This window comes from Corvus brachyrhynchos, unplaced genomic scaffold (genome assembly GCF_000691975.1).
Source record: "Corvus brachyrhynchos isolate BGI_N302 unplaced genomic scaffold, ASM69197v1 scaffold43, whole genome shotgun sequence".
Taxonomy (NCBI): domain Eukaryota; kingdom Metazoa; phylum Chordata; class Aves; order Passeriformes; family Corvidae; genus Corvus; species Corvus brachyrhynchos.
Window position 1 is genome coordinate 5,485,500 of NW_008237353.1, and position 18,834 is coordinate 5,504,333.

Sequence of the window (18,834 nt, forward strand, 5' to 3'; positions counted from 1 at the left end):
AAGAAGCTAAGTCAGCTTCTCCATCTCCCCAAAGTGAGGGGCTGGTCATTGCTGAGTGTGGGGTTCACTACTCAGCCACCCCACTGCAGAGCATTTCTGTGAAAGCTTTCTGAGCTATTCCCACCAGGGAATAGTGGAAGCAGATTTTTTAAGACATTAAGCTCTGGTTAAGAGCAGAGAGAAGCCCAGAGTTTCCTGACTCCAAGTTGTGTTACAGAATCATAGAATCACATAATGGTTTGGGTTGGTAAGGAGAAAGGTGACCCTGAGATCGGCTCAGTTGGTCAGAGCATGGTGCTAATAACACCAAGATCACAGGTTTGATCTCCATATGGGCCATTCATGTAAGAGTTGGACTTGCTGATCCTTGCAGGTCCCTTCCAACTCAGAATATTCTATGAGTCTGTGAACAGAGGTCTACTAGCCAACCTTTTCTAGTGTAACCCTGGTCTTAAGTGACACTAGATATGACAATTTCAGACAACCTAGTAGATCAGGCAAGCTTATGTATCTATTTACAGAAAACTAATATCATCCTGTCCTGGTTCCAGCCAGGACAATTAGTTTTTGCAGTGGCCAGGAAGGTACATGGCTAAGAACCAGTGGTTTTCAATATCACCTCACATCATTTTCTGGGAACACAGGTGGGGGTACGTGGAAGCAATCAGGAATTGTCTGGCTCTGCATGGTACTGTCGTAAGCATTTGCATTTTATACACTTTGGCCATTAATATTGTTGCTGTTCCTGTTCATTTTCTTATCTCATTGCTGTTTCCAGTAAATTGTTCTTATCACAACTTGTGATTTTTCCCTTTGGTGCCTCCAATTCTCCTCTCCAGAGACAGGAGGGAGAGGAAGTGGGGAGTGAGAGAGTGATGTGTAATTTGGAATGGTTTCAGTGGGAACACTAAATTAGGGAATACCATTCCTAAACCACAACATATCCACATGTGTATTGGAACTCTCCCTGACAAAGTTTGCTACCAGGAAGACAACCATCTAGTAGTCCCACAGCCTGTACTTTATCATACTGTTCTGATACACACCCCTAAATCATGCAAGAATCATATGAGGATAAGATTGACATTGTCAAAATAATAATAAAAAAAAAATAATAAAAAACCCAAACAACAAAGCCCTTCTCCAAGGCCAGTTCTTCAATTTGTGACCTTCTTGGAGCACTATGTGTCAGAGCTGCTAAGAGACAGAGGACAGAGAAAGCACCAAGATAAGAAGTCAAGCTGCAATTTTACCTCTACCTGACAGTCTAGTAGCAATAAGCCATGAAAAGGGGCCTTGCTCTCCCATCCTCCCCCCTGGCCACAGATTCTCATTATCTCCTTTCTACAGGCTGGAAGCTAAATGGCAGATACTGCTCATGCATACAAATCTAAGTTTTCTCTGGATTAGCAGGCTTACTGCAGCCAGTTTGGTGTAAACAAACACAAGAAACCACTTTACTTTTTTTTTAATTGCATTTAGATGCTGAATTAATTTTGCTGCACCACGAAGCCCTGTCTTTAGGAATGCTCTGGGAGCAAGTTGGTCTATAGGATCCAGCAGAGCAGGGGGCAGAATTTCTAGCTCAGGTCACAGAAGCAGAACAGTAGATGCTCAGCACCAAGCTGTGCATGTTTCTAACTCTGAAGTACAGAGGTGTCCTATCAGCAGTACCAATTTTACTTTCATGACAGGTCACAGCCACCCTGATGCTGATAACTGAACAGATTGTTCTCAGCACAATAAAAATAAGTTACCAAGGATGATTTGCACTATCATTGCTGGTTCTCAAACTCTGGCTTCTCTTTTTTTCCCTGTTTCCTACTTTAACACCGAAAAAGTTAGACCAATGAAAATCTGGGTTAGTAAATAAAATATTCTATCTGAATTTCTTCAGTGAAATTCTGGTTTTGAATAATTGTTTCCATGACAGAAGCCTAAAAATACTTACTGAGAGTAGCACCCCAGCCCATAACACTTTTACCCTTCTAGCTGGAAAGGGAAAAATCTTTGGAAGATTACCTCCCAAGGAAAAAATGGTTCTAAAAAAAACCAAAGCAAAACAACCACACACACACAAAACAAACAAACAAACAAACAAAAAACAACAGAGCCCCCCCAAAAAAACAAAAAAAAACCAGAAAAAAACCGAAAACAACCCAGAGACATTTGAATAGAAAAGATTAACAAGTTCTACCTAATAAGGCATTCATAATCCAGAAAGTAAACCAAGAGCCACAATGTTGTGAACTAAACACACAGAGACCCAATTTAAGCCAAGATACCCCTTTTCAGTGGCATCCTCTACCCATTCAGGGTCTCCCACACATCACAGTTATCACTATCTTTATGCTGCTACTACATTTATACTGCTGTGTTTGTGCTGCCATTTAGTAAATGGGCATGAGAATTTTTTATCAGTTATCCTATAAAGACAGTGACTAAAATTAATTATGCTTTTGTGAGTGTAATGATGGCCATAGATTAAGATGGGGCCAAATGACTGGGACAGCTGGGTACATTTAATAGACATCAGTGGTAGCTAATATCTTTGAAAAGATACCATCCAAAGAAAAGATAAATAAGAAAATCCTAAAGTCTGTTTATGGTAACTAATCCTCATCAAATTACTGCTAGTTAATGGTTCAAAGTGAGTTAGAACATCCAGATCCCATTTTACTGGGCAACATTATAAGATTCTCTCTTTTTCCCTGATGCATCTGAAGAGAGAACTTAATGAAATTACTCTCTCTTCTCCAGACTCTCAAAAAACTCTAAAAAAAAACCCCAAAAACCAAGCAAACAAAACCAAAACTAATTAAAAAATCTAGCATGCAAGCCCTCTGAGACAGGGAGAATACTTGGGGTCTTGACAAAAAATGAATCTCTTTTGGAAACCTAAATAGCAAAAATACATTAAAACCAGCAATTTGTTTATGACTGAGAACTCTGTCTAAAGCAGCACTTCCAGAAAACACCAAAGTAGAAAAAGAAAAGGGAAATAAAATGGTTAAGAAAAAAATCTGGTTCCTGGAGATACTATTACGATTGCCTAGGGCAAAAATATTACATTTTTTAAAATTAGGTACCAATTTCCAAACAATCATTTTCTATATCCTGACAGTTTCTCGGTGCAAGATGTGCACTGCCAGAACTATCCTATTTTCCAGGGCTTCTGATGGAAAAGATATTATGCTATAATGAATCTAACAATCTTATATCCTCTATTTATAATGGACCCAGAATGCTCCAAAAATAATTGGAGAAGTTTCTTAACTTCAAGTCTTCTACCATTACCAGTGCTTAGCAGCAAAGGGAATTGAACACTTTACTAAGTAATAACATGAAAACTCAAAGACAAACTTGCCAACATACTGTCAAGCTTTATCAGGCATTGAATGATTAAAGTTCAGTTCAGATTGTGATCAGCTGAGGCAATCTTCTGGACTTATTTATCTGAAGTAGGGAGGGTTAGCCATTATATATTAAAATACTGCATTGAAATAGAGCCTGATGGAATACAGAAAGACTGAACGGAGCTAAACAAATCTCATTAAGGGGATCAGAATTTATATATTTTCCAAATATCATTTGCAGATCAAATCTTTTCTGTTGGGGTCTCCTCCCCTGCCATGGAGCCCTGGGAGATGGGCCCTGGGGGGGAGACACGGGGTCTCCCTGCCCCTGCTCAGATTCATTCCCCATTGGTTGGTTTGGGTTCCCCGGGGTGGCCAAGGACCCTCGGGTCCCGTGACTGCGGAGTTCCTGAGCAGAGCCCCGGCCATGCGGCTGGAGAAATAAACATCTCTGAAACATCTACCACGAATCTGTCCATATATACTTCGTTTCCACAGGACTCCTGGTTTGAAATATGCTTGTTGCAGTAATCCCCGCTGTAACACTTTTCTAGGAAATTGGTTAAGACGTATTCTTAACGTAATAATTACCTTGATAAGGAAAAACAGATCAGCAACACTACCCAAAACTCTAATGTTGCAATAATACATAAGTCAGTATGTGTGCATCTTTAACACACAAAACAAAAACAAGCCATCCATCTACATTAATTAACCTCTAATTAGCCCTGAATACATATCCATGGTAGATTCCCATTTTTCTGCCTTTCCCATAGGCAGGGTCACCCTCCTCTCCCAAGTTCTGTTCTTCCTTTGAATAAGACTCTTTTGAATGGGATCTTCATACAACAGAGCATAGACCCTATCGGAGCAATTACAAAATCTACTTGAATATCTTTATTTGCAAGACAATTAATTTAAGTCTAATGTATTTAAATGTTACATAGAAGCAACACTTTCAGGTCAATTTGTTGGTTTCCTAAACATCCATGGCCATTTCAGGTTTACATTTGTTCAGAGCTCCTGCACAAACAATCTGAAATGGCTGTGATTTTGCGTCACACTCACCATGTTTGCGGCAGCTTTATAAAAGCACTGATGAAAGGCTTATTATAAACATGTTTAATCTGATTCTTTTTTTTTTGTCCCTAACATCTCTAGTAGAAAAGATTCATAACTCCCAGCTACTCTAACCACATTTCTCTGTAGCTATACTTGCCAAAAGACTGTTCACCTGGACATGATTTCAACAGATACAATTCACAGAGATAACGTTATGAGTGGACTTAATATCTAACATCTCTAAAAAAATAAGGGTTTAGATCAGCCAAGATTTCTGATGGAAACAGGAGGACTCCCCTTTCTTATCATTTGTTTATGATTACCTAGTATTTAAAATTCCAATTTCTGTGTATTGATATATCATTTACTTCAATACTTGTGCGCTTTAAAAAAATTTAAAAAAAACAAACCAAAAAAATCCCAACCACAGACAGGAAACCCACAAATAAATAAAAACAAAATCCCAAAAATATATAGGAGATTAAGATTGTGTTTATTCTGACACAAAGTAAAAATGTTCCTAAAGGATATTTAGGGCCATTTTTTACATCATGAAAAAAGACCAAAACCCAACCCCAAACAAACAATTAAAGGGGGTTGTTTTGGCTTTTTTTTGGCTTTTTGCTTAGCCTCAGGAGATGCAATTTGCTGCTCCTTTCTGAAATAAAGTACAAGTGCATTGACTACAACATGAAAATTTCCAAGAACTCATTTGTTCAAGAACACATTTTGGGTGTTTACTAGGTGCTTGAGCTAATGGAAAAATAAGTTTGGAACAGTGAAATTCAATTTTGCAATTAATGATCTATCATATCTACTCCTTTAAAGATGCTTATGCCTCAGAACTGATACATTTAGGGAAGTAAGGCAATAGAAACACTCCTAATTTGAGGCACAATTTCACTCCAAAGTTTTATAGCAGCCTGTGTGTTATCCTATTTCTTTCACTGATAGATATTAAGGTACTTCACAAAAGAGATCAATCCTGTTAATCTCAACTTCCAGGGGGGAGAGAGATTCACATTGGAATACAGTTTTATCCAACAGGAAGGATATGGTTTGGCCCTCCCATACACTAAAGCACTTCCTATACAACCAAGGTTGTATTCTTTCTTGTTTTGCTTTCCTGGCTACAAACTTGATGTTGAATGCACGAATAGAGGTAATACGTGCAGGAACTACAGGAAGCCAACTATAACTCGAATTTGTGGTACAGTGGAATCGGAGCCTTTAGGAACCGAGTTTTCTAGGTTTTACAGAAATAATATAAAGTTATCTATCGAGAATATACTAGGAGTTAAGAGTACACATGATCTCCCACATCTCTTACAAAAAAGAAGAAAATCTTATTTTATCTTATCAGAAGTGTCCTCATTCTTCATGCTCTGGTGTTGTGTCTAATGCCATGAGGAAATGCACAGCGAGGGTGTCATGTTTGTGCATGCCTGTGACAGGGCATTGTCAGATAGCCCTGAGGAGACACCTTTGCCTCTTGGGTGCCACAGATGTACAGGCAACAAAACAAAGGGCAACAGATGTTGTCATTCAAGGGGTGCACTTATGCAACTGCTTGCAACGTAAGGTTTAACACTCTTGAAAAACATATGATATTGACTTGAGGTTAGAGAATTAATTAAACACTATAAAAGGCAATTGCTGAGAGGTGTCTAACAGTTCTTTCTTCTTAAAGTGCATATTACCCTCAGATAAAGTTTCCAGGTGGACACATCTTAGGTTCTGTTGGGGAAAAAGCTAATGAAGAATGGTCGATAAAAACAAGTTTCTCCTACGAGCCAAAAATTATCTATGTACATCAGCCGGTTCAATTGCCAGTCTTTACAGCCACAACAAATACAAGCTTCTTTGGAAAGGTGGGGAGATTAAACAGTGTTCGTGATACTTGTAAAGTATTTCTTGACAAAGTACTTCAGTGTGATGATAATTTGTGGTAGAAAACAAAGGCAAACCCCATCCTTACATTATCTAAAACACACTGTATCTCACCAATAGTGGCTCTGAGAGCCATCAGCTACTCCATTTATTTCAGAAAGGACTGCTAGGAACCTCTGTTGGAAAATGCCTCATTTCATTCAACTTACTCTGCAAAGCAAGTCCCTGATGTTCACAAGCATGAATGAACCCTGATACAGCCCAAGCAAGAACATTTCATTCTCAGGCTATTTCTAAATATAAGTACCTGTCTTCTTTGAAATCATGTTCTAAGAAAGGAGCAGGAAATTCCTGTGTAAAGGTTAGCACTCTGTTAAACTTATAAAACACTGATGGTTTCTGTGGCTTGCTGAAACCACAGGCACTTCCACATCACCACATAATGACTGTGCTATGGTTATTAGCAATCCAAAATTAAAATACTTACTCTGAAAAGGAATCCTTTTGCTGTTTCATGCTGTCAAATGAACCTGTAGGTGGGCAATGATATTTCACTGAGGGCTGAAGGTGAATGAAAATGGAACTAAGCTGAATGATAAATTCAGCAGTATCATAGAAAACCAGGGTCTCTGAAACCAAAACAGATGAATCTTGCAATGACTAAGTATTGGATTAGTAGCCTGAATGCTTCACCAATTTAATCTTTTTACCAATATTATATAAGGAAAGTCTCCCAGCTCAGTTCCTGCCAGTCAAATAGGTGCTGAGTAACCAACTCCAACTGGTGGTGTATAGATACAGTGAAATGGCCTTATTAATATGGCATGCAGATTTCAAGGGACAAAATACTCATTTAAAGTATCCCATTTTCTCTTTAGCAGAAGACTACCTAGCTTGCAGTATATGGGGCATCACCCAATTTTACCTCTTCTGTTGCAGTGATAGGAGGGCAATTTGCCACTGCCACTTCTACTAACCTATCTCCAAATTGGAAATGAATTAACAAACAGAGCTGCAAGGAAAGAGTTAGCAGAACCTTCACTAGTAGTTTCAGTGAGATTAATTGACAAGGTATTTTAAAAGCCATTTTGACAGCAAGACAAGTTGAAACAAGGGACTGTCCTGGCTTTGTTTTCTCTGTGCTTGCAAAAGTGTCAGATACCATGTTCTACAGTGAAGAGGGAGGCAGCAGATCTGAAAAGTTGCTCCTTCCCCTAGCACATCAGGGTGGTATATGGAAATCTTTACTCAGGCACAGGATGACTAGAAAGGAAGCCATGAAAGCTAAAAGCAGACACATCCCAGCAAGTTACTCTCTTACTACAAGACAGCCACTCCTGGAGAGCCCAGGAAAAACAAGATATTTCTGCTGGTACCTGAGCACAGCTCATTCACCTGGCAGCAGAACATGTTTCAGGCTCTTAAGAGTAGGAATGCAATGACTCCCATTTTTGCTGGGTAATGTCTTCCTAGTAGGGGAGAAAAGGGGGTTGTTTCTTGTTATTTTTAAATCCACCTCACTTTTTTCAGTTTTTTTAATAAAAATGTTTTATTGATGAAAATGGGAGATGCCTTACAAGAAAAGAGCTGTTTGCAGGATCATTGCTCTGCTCTTCTTCACCACAGCCACTGTTTCCTGTTCACAGCCACTCTTCTCCACTGTGGCTGTGAACACTTTTACATGAGCAAGCTGTAAATTTCTATCACACTTTGCCAGACTAGAATTCAATCTGAGTACACTGTCAAAGGAGGGCTGATGGCAGGCAAGTAATTTATTCCCTCTTCCAGGCTGTTTGCTTCCAACAAGTCCATTTCACAGGATAGTTAACAGATTCTCTCATGATAAGGATGACTGCTCAAAGCACTTAGGCTGATGTTGTTTTAATACCAAATCTATACCCCGGTGGTTGACACAAGTAGTGACATACAAAGTAGCTTACAAAGGCTAGTGGAGTGGAACAAGCCATGAAACCTAATATCAACATTCCTCTGTTTCTGAAAGGCCAATGAAATCTCTTGGTGCTGTGGGTTATTTCTTAAATACACAGCATTATAGTTACAGCAAATGTAACTATGCTTGCAGATTAATTTGCTGGGTAAACATTTTATCACAGTGTCGCGCAGTGGTAGGGAGAAGAAGAGAGATCCAACAGGCAGGAATTGTGCAGCAAGATTCCTTTATTTAATTATTTTACAACTCTTTTATAGACTTTTTTCTTCATAGTGTAATTGGTCAAAGGATCAGCCACCCCTTGGGGTGATTGGCTAAAATCCTAAAACACCCATTGTCAAAATATTTTCCTACTGTACTATAAACAAAGCTCTGCAAGGTTGCAGGTGTTCACAGCTTATAGAACTCTGCTAATATCATCCGTGAGAGAGAAAAATATCTCATGGGACTGGAAAGAAGCAAGAGAAATTCTTGCTAGCTGCATATTTGTATCCACAGGATTTCACTTTGAAATTATTTTCAATTCTTGTAGCTCTTGCACACCTAACATATTCTCAGTAACATTTATGTGGTAATAAGATTATTGCACTTTGTTTCCTTGAGGGAAAATCATCTGAAAAAGGGAAAATAAATCCCTTGATATGATCAGCTTATTGCATATGTCCCGACTTTATATGTTATGTATTTTTTGTATAATAAATATTTATAATATAAGGAAAATAAATATTATACAAAGCTTCTACAGAGAAGATATTTTCAAGCTTAATTGATGAAAGTCAAAGAGAGTTCAAATGATTCTCAAACAGAAATTTTTCCTCCTGCTTTCCAAAAGTGCTTTTGACTTGGGGCCATCCCATTTGAACCTATCCTGGATGTTTTCACAACCATTTCTGGAAAATCTCCTCTTTTTCCTGCCCTGAAGGTCCTTAAACTTCATTTCTGCTTGGATCCTTTGAATTCTTTTCCAGGCCACTAGGTATCTGAACACAGAAGAACTCCCTTAACGTGTGGTTTGTCCTAATTATCAGAAGTCCTGAGTATTGTGATAGTTGACTCATAAGCCACTTCTCTAACAGAATAAAAAAAAATATTAGCGGAATTAATTTGGTTTTAAGTTCTTTCTGCAGCCTTTATTTTCACAAAGATATACACGCACAGTCCCATGTCACTTGGTCAATAGGGAATGAGTCACTTGCTGTTATGCTGCTCACACTTTCACCCTCTACTTGCATTAGCAATTAAAAAGTATTAATTGAGCATATGGATTTCATTGAAGGTCAAGACCTGTTTTAATTAATATCTAATTATTTGTTAGGAGCAACCACTGAATTGTACCATCATCATGGTGTCTGTATGTCTAGTGAAAACATATTGATTGCTTTCATCAATATTACCTTGTTGCATCAGCTGTCTGTAAACTGCACTTTCCTGTCACCATGGAAGAGGGACAGTGCAGAAACCCAAAGTGTCAGTGGTGGCTACCCTGCTTTGGTTAAAGATCATGGAAATAAGTACATCTCATCTCAAAATAATTATTAGGTTTTGACAGTTTCCCTTAATTCTGAGAGATCGTTCACAAAGTGACTCAACCAATTATTATCTGGGGTCTTTCAAGTATATGGCAGTTTGTCCATGAACAAATTTCCAAATGGTCCCACATATCTAAAATGCTATGTTCGTAGCCCAGTTAGTTTAGCGTCAAAATTGCATTCTCTCCACACCATTCACCAAACCCTGTGAACTGAGTAGAGAACAACAGTTTTAAGTTTCAAATCTGCAAATGCCTCCTGCAATTTTGCAAAAGCAAAAATCTAATTCTGGGCATGGCAATTAGTCGGGGGATACCTGTGCTTGTCAGCCAAGCATTCACACTATTAACATGTTGGCAATTGCAGTTAACATGTTCATTAAATATACAAACATCAAATCCATAACGTGCAATTCCCTGAGCAACTGCTGCTCATCCCAGTGATGTCCAGTAGAAAGGAGTGAACTCAGATCTGTTGTGCTGAGTTCTGCCGAAAACATCAAGGTGGTTAAAAGCAAAGTGGAGGAGGAAGAAAAAAAGAAGGTGTGTGTGGGAAAGATGCTTACACAGTCACAAGAGGGACACATGGTCATGACAGGTGATGTATACGCATCCAACTGGATGCAAATTAGTTGGTCTGTTACACTCAGGGAGGGGAAAAAAAAATCTGCATACACATTGCATACCAGGGTGAAACCAAAACAGATGACAAATGTCAGCACTCACATGAGATATCGAGCAACAGCTCTAAAATGCCTAAGAGGCCATGCCTTTTTCCTCCTCCACCTCAGATCAAATGAGCTTACATCCTTACAGGAGTCCCGACAGAAAAGTGCCACACTGAAGTTCCACTAGAACTAAGGTAATGGTGCTGGAAGACTGTTGAACAGCTTCCAACACCTCCATTAGTGTAACTATGAAGACATTCTTACATTCTAAAAAAATTCATGGTCTCAGTTAAGTTGGGATATAGTTCTCTGTGGCCATCAGTCTGAACTTGTCACAGCTCCTATAGGAACTGAATCACAAAGCATCTGGGGGAAAGCAGAATCCCAAAAAAGCCAGTGAGTCATCCTACAGTGTCCTGTTACTTCAGGGGGTGAGCACTATTCCCAGTACTCATGACAGTGAGCAAGCCTGACTTGTCCACCTGATTTTTTCCAACACTGAACTCAGAAACCTGCAAGAAATCTTACTCATGGTGGTGGGCTTAGGGATTGGTAGGACTGATACAGAAACTGTTGGAGTTCAGGAGCAGCAGTCATCAGAACTAAGTAAATCATGCAGTGAATTTATTGTTTAATAAATTTTTATGTTCTCTGGTTAGCTTGGGAAGTCCCCACAGGAACCTAAGGGACCTTCTGCAGCTACTTCAAGAGGCTTGATATTAACTTTGTTTTTAATAATTTTTTTAAGTATCTAAATGAACAAAAGTAACAAAACAACACTTCTGTCTGTGTTTCGGGAGTACCAGCTGACACAGTCATGTTTTCATCTTACATGCTGTATTCCTTCAGAATATATCCAGTTGTCCCCCTCTGAAGAAATGAAGAAAAATTAAATGAAGAGAAAAAAAACAACTTTTCTGTAAATAGTATAGAGCTTTTCTAATAACTCACTATCATAGCACTACTTTCCTCCCTACTGATGTTTTAGTAGTGACAATGCAGTGCAAACTGAAAGAAGAAAGCCTTTCTGCAGACAGAATCATACAGAGTTGGACTGAAGCTCCAGCAGGACATTAAAGAAGCTACTCTAGAAAATAAAAAATATATATAATAGACATTTAACAGGAATAGACCTCCCAGCCATATCATCTTCCTTCACAAGTGAAATCTGCAGAGCAATATATGAACCTTAGCCTTTTGCAACTCCTACTTGCTTTCTGAATTTCTTCTTCAGAGTGGATCTGAGTGACAGAAAACACAAACTGCATGTTACCCCTTTGTAATGGAAAGGAATGTAGAAAGCAGCAGCAGCAGCAGCAACCAGGCCCCTTTCCTCTACCCACTGAAACAAGTCCCAGCATGACCCTGATGTTTAACGTTTCTAATTAATACTCAAAAAAAGAAGATTATATATTCACACCCAATCCAAAATATGAAAATGAAGAAGGTTTTCAGGCTGTGAAGCTAAAATATCAAGCTTCTCGCAGCTGGGCTGAGTGGATTTGAGAATCCCTTAGAGTCAGCATCAACCATCGCTTATGCATAAGCACAGCACAGTTTGAAGAGATTTGTGCTTGATTTGTGATTTAAGGCTTGCAACTCATAAAATAGAAAGAAGGAGAGAAAGAAATAAAGCTTGTCTGCAGACAAAAAGATTCCAGCCTACCTGCTTTTTGTGCTTCTGTCCATAACTCTGGTAGCTGGTGCTTTTCTGTGCCGATGAAACTATCATTGAATTGATTGTCTCAGTTGCTAAGGAAACCAAAGGGATGATGCTAATGGATACTATTTATGACACTGGGAACCCTAGAAAACATTTGCCATGAAAAGATGGTATCACAAGTTAGTTAAAAGCTACATTGAATCCTAGCACAGGAAAGAGAACTAGATCGGATTTTTTCCTTTCTGTCTTCCCTCTGTCTTCCCTCTGACATTTTATTTTTTATCAGATACTTATAGCTTTATTCTTGGTTTGACTGTCAGGATCACTTTATAGTAATTTTTCTAGCTTTATTTCAAAACACAGGAGTTAGCTCAAACACATTCATTCTAATTCTAAGAGTGGAGTCCAGGATTTTTTTAAAGCATCACACATGATGCAAAATAGGATTTGAGTTTGGGAATGTTCTCCAGAAGACAAAATTTTTGAATCAAAAACATTGGATTTGAGATGCTTCTACCTTTGCTCTTATGAACTATAAGTTATGGAAGATTTTCATAACAGACACAGCAGATCTCATAAACCAAACTGTTATGTTACAAATTATTATATTTTCAGGAATCTACGTTTATATTTTAAAAAAATTAATCTCCATTAAAAAGAGACAGGCTTTCTAAAAACATTAAAAAAGCAGCAGGGGACTGTAAGTTATTTTTTCTTTTTCCACAAGCTATATGTTCACAGCATGAGTCATGTATCAAAAGCAACCACACAAGTCTGAACCTATACCAGTGAAGGATCAAGCTCCAGGCACTTACTTATTTACAGAAGGCCTGAGGAGTTATTTCTGCACTGGAGTCACAGATGACCCATAGTCAGACACCTTGTTGCCATGGAAATCTTACATCACCACTCTCTGCCTTGCTCCCATCCAAGATCCTCCTTTGCATCCCTGGTGATCCCTGCTTGTCACAGTTTCCCTGGGTCCCTCATTTTGGGCAGGCAGCAGCTGCTAGCACGACTGGAGCACAGGTCTGGCACTTCCAGTCATAGGAAGGTCCAATAAAGTGATTTTTTAGGATTATGATTCTTGACGGAACATCTTCTGTCGCCTTACATTCTCATGCACAGACCTCCAAAGCTGTTTCTCATTGCTTAATTAGTGTTACAAAGAAGTAAACAAAGAAACTAGTGTCCTTCCATGCTGGTGAGAGAGTAAGAAATCCCAGCCAATTGGCAAGAATTTATTCCTGGAGAAAGGAAAGAGAAATAATATCCAATGGCTACTCATTCTCATGGGAGAGCCATTCATTGGGGCAATTCAGTGACAACTCATAAGGTGCATCCAGAACAAAGCACTACAAAACCCAAAAAAACCCCACACACCAATCCCCCAAAATCTGGAGGGGCACAGGGAAGCATACACTCCACCTGAGCACACAGTCACAGGATCTCTTGAGTTTGAAGGGACCCATAAGGATCAGAGCCCAACGCCCTGCTCTTTACAGGACTATCTAAAATGGAACCATATGGCTTTAGATGGTTTTTGCAGCTGAAAATCTCTGCAAAATGGGCAACAATTGTTCCTCTTTTTCTTTTTTTCACGTTGCACCTACACTTCTATTTTAGACTCTCCACTTCAGGATCATACATCTATTTACACATCAAAAATACTGCTAATAGAGCAGATAGGAACAAGGGCCTAAAACAAGTTAAATAACATAGGAATCTGAAAATTTATTGGAAGAAGTAGGAGACAAGAGTACATTATACCATCCCAACAAATGCAGAGCATTAAAATCACATAGGGCACTTCCCTTGACATGACCTGGCTACAGACATTGACCCTTGGTGATATCTGAAAACATAAAAAAAAAAATAATACTGGTGATTATTCTTCATACAAGTGGACAATTCCATTTTCAGAAGGATATCTCAATCTTACCCAGCCTGTAAGCATTAGAACTGCAACCTATCAAGTTATTTGAAGTTATTTCAGTATGAGACTATGAGCATCACAGTGTAAGTGAAGGGGGAAAAGAAAAGTTGTGACATTTCCAAGTCAGGTCTAAGCAAAACCATTTGAAGAAAACACCTTCTCACGACTGCCCAGTGCTGCTGTTCAGCTTTTAGTCTCCTCTGTGGCCTCAGGAGAGAAAGTTAAAAACAGTGTTCCTGACACTTTTACAGCTTGTGAAATTTAAATAGCTCTCTTTCTGTTCAAGATTAAAGCATTTTTTTCAGTAGTACTAGTAGTCCCAGCACTGAAAATTAGCCCACTCCAATTAAGGCTTCAACTAGAAGTAATGTCTCCCTTCAGGGAATACATGACATTTTAAATTAAGAAACATTCCAGCTAACAAGCCTATAAATCTTCCCAATTAACTGTATTCTCTACTAGTTTATGAGTCTTCTGTTCAATTTGACAATCCTAATCTCCCAGAGTGCAGAAAAGGATGAGACCTCTGTGGAAGTTGCATTCCACTTGTAGCAGAAAGGGATACAGACACCCTCCCAGACTATACTTTTATTTGACAGATCTGAGCCAAATGGCACATCAAAGCCCAGGACTTTTCACTGCCATCAGGTGAAAAGGTTTTCAGTCAGCCAAAAGCCTCTGTGATGCATTTCTCACTCTCCATAAGGAAGCTCTGTGGCAGCAACACTAGAAACACAGCACCAAGTGATTCTCTCACTGGACCACTTTGCACGCTTCTCCATGGATTATTCTTTTGCTAATCAAAGCTCTCAGGGAACACAGTCAGGGTTTGTCCTAAGAGGCAGTGTCACACAGTGGTGATTGGGGACGCCAGGTAAGATAGGCTGGAGGAGAAAGCAAGTACATGTACACCTGTCAGCAGCATTAAATGTAACCTTTCTGTTATATAGATGGGTTTATTCCCTTTTAATATGTTAAGAGGGTAGCTGTAAAGAACTTCTAAATCGGAGATATGAAAGAGACATCTGGAAAAGTCACAGAGAGAAACACAAGCCAAGAGCATAGAAAAAAAAGAACAGACTATCTGAAGAGATCACTGTGTTTTTTGAAAGACAAATGTCAAAAGCTATCATCCTAAATTGGATGAGGCAAGCTGGGGTACTGCCAGACACACTGTAAAAACAGAGCCAGCTGAAAGACTGTGTTGGCTAACTGAGTGTGATCATGGAAACACGGAATGGTTGAGGTTGGAAGAGACCTTTGGAGATCATCTACTCCACCCCCCCTGTTAAAGCAGCTTCACATCCAGGTGGGTTTTTAATATCTCCAGAGAAGGAGAATCCACCTCTCCAGGCAGCCTGTTCCAGACTCTGTCACTCTCATCAGAAAGTGGGTTTCAGTTTATGCCCATTGCCCCTTGTGCTGTCACCAAGCACCACTGGAAAGAGCCTGATCCCATCATCTTGAAACCCACCCTTAAGATATTTGTAAGCACTGATAAGATCCCCTTTTGGTCATCTCTTCTCCAGGCAAACTGGCCCAGCTCCCTCAGCCTTTCCTCATAAGAGAGATGCTCCAGTCCTTCATCCATATTTACAGCCTTCTGCTGGACCTGCTTCAGTAGTTTCTTCTCTTCCCTGAACTGGAAAGCCCAGAACTGGACAAAGAACTCCAGATGCGGCCTCTCTGGGGCTAAGTAGGGGAGCAGGATCACCTCCCTCCTGCTGGCAGTGCTCTTCCTAATGTACACCAGGGTACCATTGGTTTTCTTGGCCACCAGGGCACTGCTGACTCATGAACAGCTTGTTGTCCACAAGGACCCCTAGGTCCTTTTCCACAGAGCTATTTTCCAACAGGTGCCGGTCATGGCACCTGGGGTTATTCCTCCCTCAGGTGCAGGACCCTGTACTTGCCCTTGTTGAACTTCATTTGATTTCTCACCTCCCAATTTTCCAGCCTGTCCAGGTCTCACTGAATGGGAGCACAGCACTCTGGTGTGTCAGACATTCCTCCCAGTTTTTCAACATCAGGACCTCTGCTCACAATGCTCTGAGCTCTGCTGTTCTGCCAGTTCTCAATCCACCTCACTGTCCATTAACCCAGCCCACATTTCCTGAGCTCACCTATGAGGATGTTACAGGAGTGTGGAAAGCCTTGTTGAAGTCAAGGTAGACAACACCCACTGCTCTCCCCCACCTACCCAGCCAGTCATTCCATCTTAGAATAGAAACACTTCCCCTGGTGAATCCATGCTGACTGCTCTTGAAAACCTTTTCCTCTACATGTTTAGAGATGACATCCATAATGAGTTGCTCCATCACCTTTCCTCACCATAATGAAGGCAAGGCTGACTGACTGTATTTTCCTGAGTCCTCCTTCTTGCTATTTGAAGACTGGAGTAACACTGGCTTTTCTCCAGTCCTCAGGCAGCTCTTCAGTACTCCATGACCTTTCAAAGATGATAAAGAGCGGCTTAGCAATAACATCTGCTATCCCCTCAGCACTCATGGTTGCATCCCATCAGGGCTTATGGATTTGTGGGTGTGTCACATCTGGACCCATAGATTTGTGGTTGTCAGGTCAGCCTAAATGACCTCTAACCTGATTCTCCTCAACCAAGGGAAGGTCTTCCTTTCTCCCAGGCTTTCTCCCTTCCCTCCAGGGTCTGGGATTCACAAGGGCTGGCCTTACCAGTAAAGACTGAAGCAAAGAAGGCATTCAGTAACTCTGTCTTCCCTATCTCCTTTGTCACCAGGGCACTCACAGCAGGAGGTTCTCATTTAACCTAGCCTTCCTTTTGCTACTAATGTACTTAAAGGAGCTCTTCTTATTGTCCTTGTCACATCCCTGCATACTCTGATAACAGCCCTGTGTTTCTCCTAAGTGGTTTGCCTCTTTTCCACATTTTGTAAACTTCCTTTGCCATGATCTCCTTGCTAAGACATGCAGGTTTTCTACCCTCTTTGTGCATCCCTATGAGTAAGGAATCAAGAAATCTTGACCTTGGAGGAAGTGATGCTCTAGTATTAACCAACTGTCTTGGACCCCCCGTAATTCAGAGGTGTAGGATGTGGTGCACCTTGAGGCCATTTCCATGGAACACTGTGCTTTGGAACTAGAAGGTGTTAGCACCTATGCTGGCTCACAACACAGAGAGCAACAATGCACTGTCCCACAGGTACAACCATAAAAGCACAAACAGAATATTTCACAGAGACATTTAAAAAGAAAATTTTGCTAATGTAAGAGGAAAACAAAGTCATTTTCCCAAGGCTACTGTCCCAGGCCGAACTACTGCGTAGTGTTGTGGAAAGAAAGAAAAAAACCCTAACAAAATACACCACATGTCCTCTGAAAATGCATAATGTGTCACTACCTTCCATAAGGGAAGCATGAAGCAGTTTCTGCAGTGTGGCCTTTGCAAACCAAACAGTATTAGTCTACCACAATTGACAACATCCCCATGCTCCCAACTCTAGGGCCATGGCAGCTGATCTCCATTTATGAAAGTAAGACAAAAGCATCCCTTCCTGAGAAGCTCAAGACTGTGAAAAAAGGCAGGTAGTAAAGGCAGGAAATATTCTGCAATCCTTTTAACCCACATCCTGAATGTCTTAAGTCTCTGTACCTCAGGGTTGCCCCTCAGAGCAATCTGTATTTAATAGATCCTGGATAGAAAGTAGAAGAGAGAAACACATTAAGATTCCTCATTTAAAACAAACAAACCAACCAAAAAACAAACCACAAACAAAACAAACAAAAAAGCCCCAAAACCCAACACCACAACTCATTCCAGTAACAACAGAAATGCACCACCAGGTAAGTGAGTTTGTGTTTACAAAACCTCTAATGCTCAGTTAGGTGTGTTTGGAACTGTGCATTACTTGCTGATCTTAATGCAGCTTCTTCTATTGATCACACTGCAGCAACTGCTATTGCTGCCATGTAAAAATCTGTACAGTGATAGAAACCTTTCCACATAAGACCCTAAATGAGAGTGTTTGCCTCATTAGTCAGGAAACACTGTCATGCTCTAATTAATTTGTAGGAGGCAGAAAATGGATAACATATGGCTTTACTCTTACAGAATCAAGGAAAAAACAAGAAAACATGTTTACATGTATTTCCAATATGAAGAGACATCTCTACGCATTTTCCATGTGTTTACCACCTCTTCCAGAGGCACATATAGATAGCATCTTTTATAGGTACCATTCACTCTGATGTTGAGCACAATGAAATCGCAGACCCAGAGGCAGACCACATGCTTGAGTCATTAAAACAATTATGGTCATTATAAATTCAAATAGATAAAAGAATAATTTAGGATAAAGGTTTCTAGTTAATCCCTACCATGATTACAATACCAAGAACTCTTTTATTAACAAAAAACAATGCAAATATTAAGTAATATTTCAGCACACAACTAAGCAAGAAATACAACACAAGAGATTTAACATTTCTAGCAACAAAAGTCTGGAAACTGCTTTGGGTCAGTGAGTCCTAAGTCTCGTTTAAAGTTTAAACCCCACCTAAATAAGTGAATAAATGAGAACAAAAAAAAAAAAAAAAAATTCAAAGCAGCCATGGTCTGTGTTCAGTTTTGGGAGTGTAATTTTCAAAATAGGGAAATCATGGTTAGGGAAATCATGAATCAGAAAGTCATTACAGTCTCAGGACAGTTGTTCCGTGGGACATTGCCCAACATCCAGGCTCCACGGTGTAACACAGGATCCCACTATTCCCCCACCTGACAAGGAAGGAGCCACAATACATTGTG

At 39.9% G+C, this 18,834-nt stretch overlaps 1 long non-coding RNA gene across 15 annotated transcripts in view; it reads right to left on the minus strand.

Annotated features, from left to right (window-relative positions):
• Positions 1 to 12,224, minus strand: part of LOC108445840 — a 116,668-nt gene extending 104,444 nt beyond the window's left edge. For 5 of the 15 annotated variants that reach the window (XR_001860847.1, XR_001860841.1, XR_001860848.1 and 2 more), the window contains exon 1: positions 12,122 to 12,220. This is a non-coding gene — a long non-coding RNA (uncharacterized LOC108445840). Of the gene's footprint in view, positions 1 to 12,121 lie in introns of all 15 variants that reach the window. The other 10 variants (XR_001860840.1, XR_001860838.1, XR_001860842.1 and 7 more) reach the window with 7 other exon arrangements.
• Between the last annotated feature and the right edge of the window lie 6,610 nt (positions 12,225 to 18,834).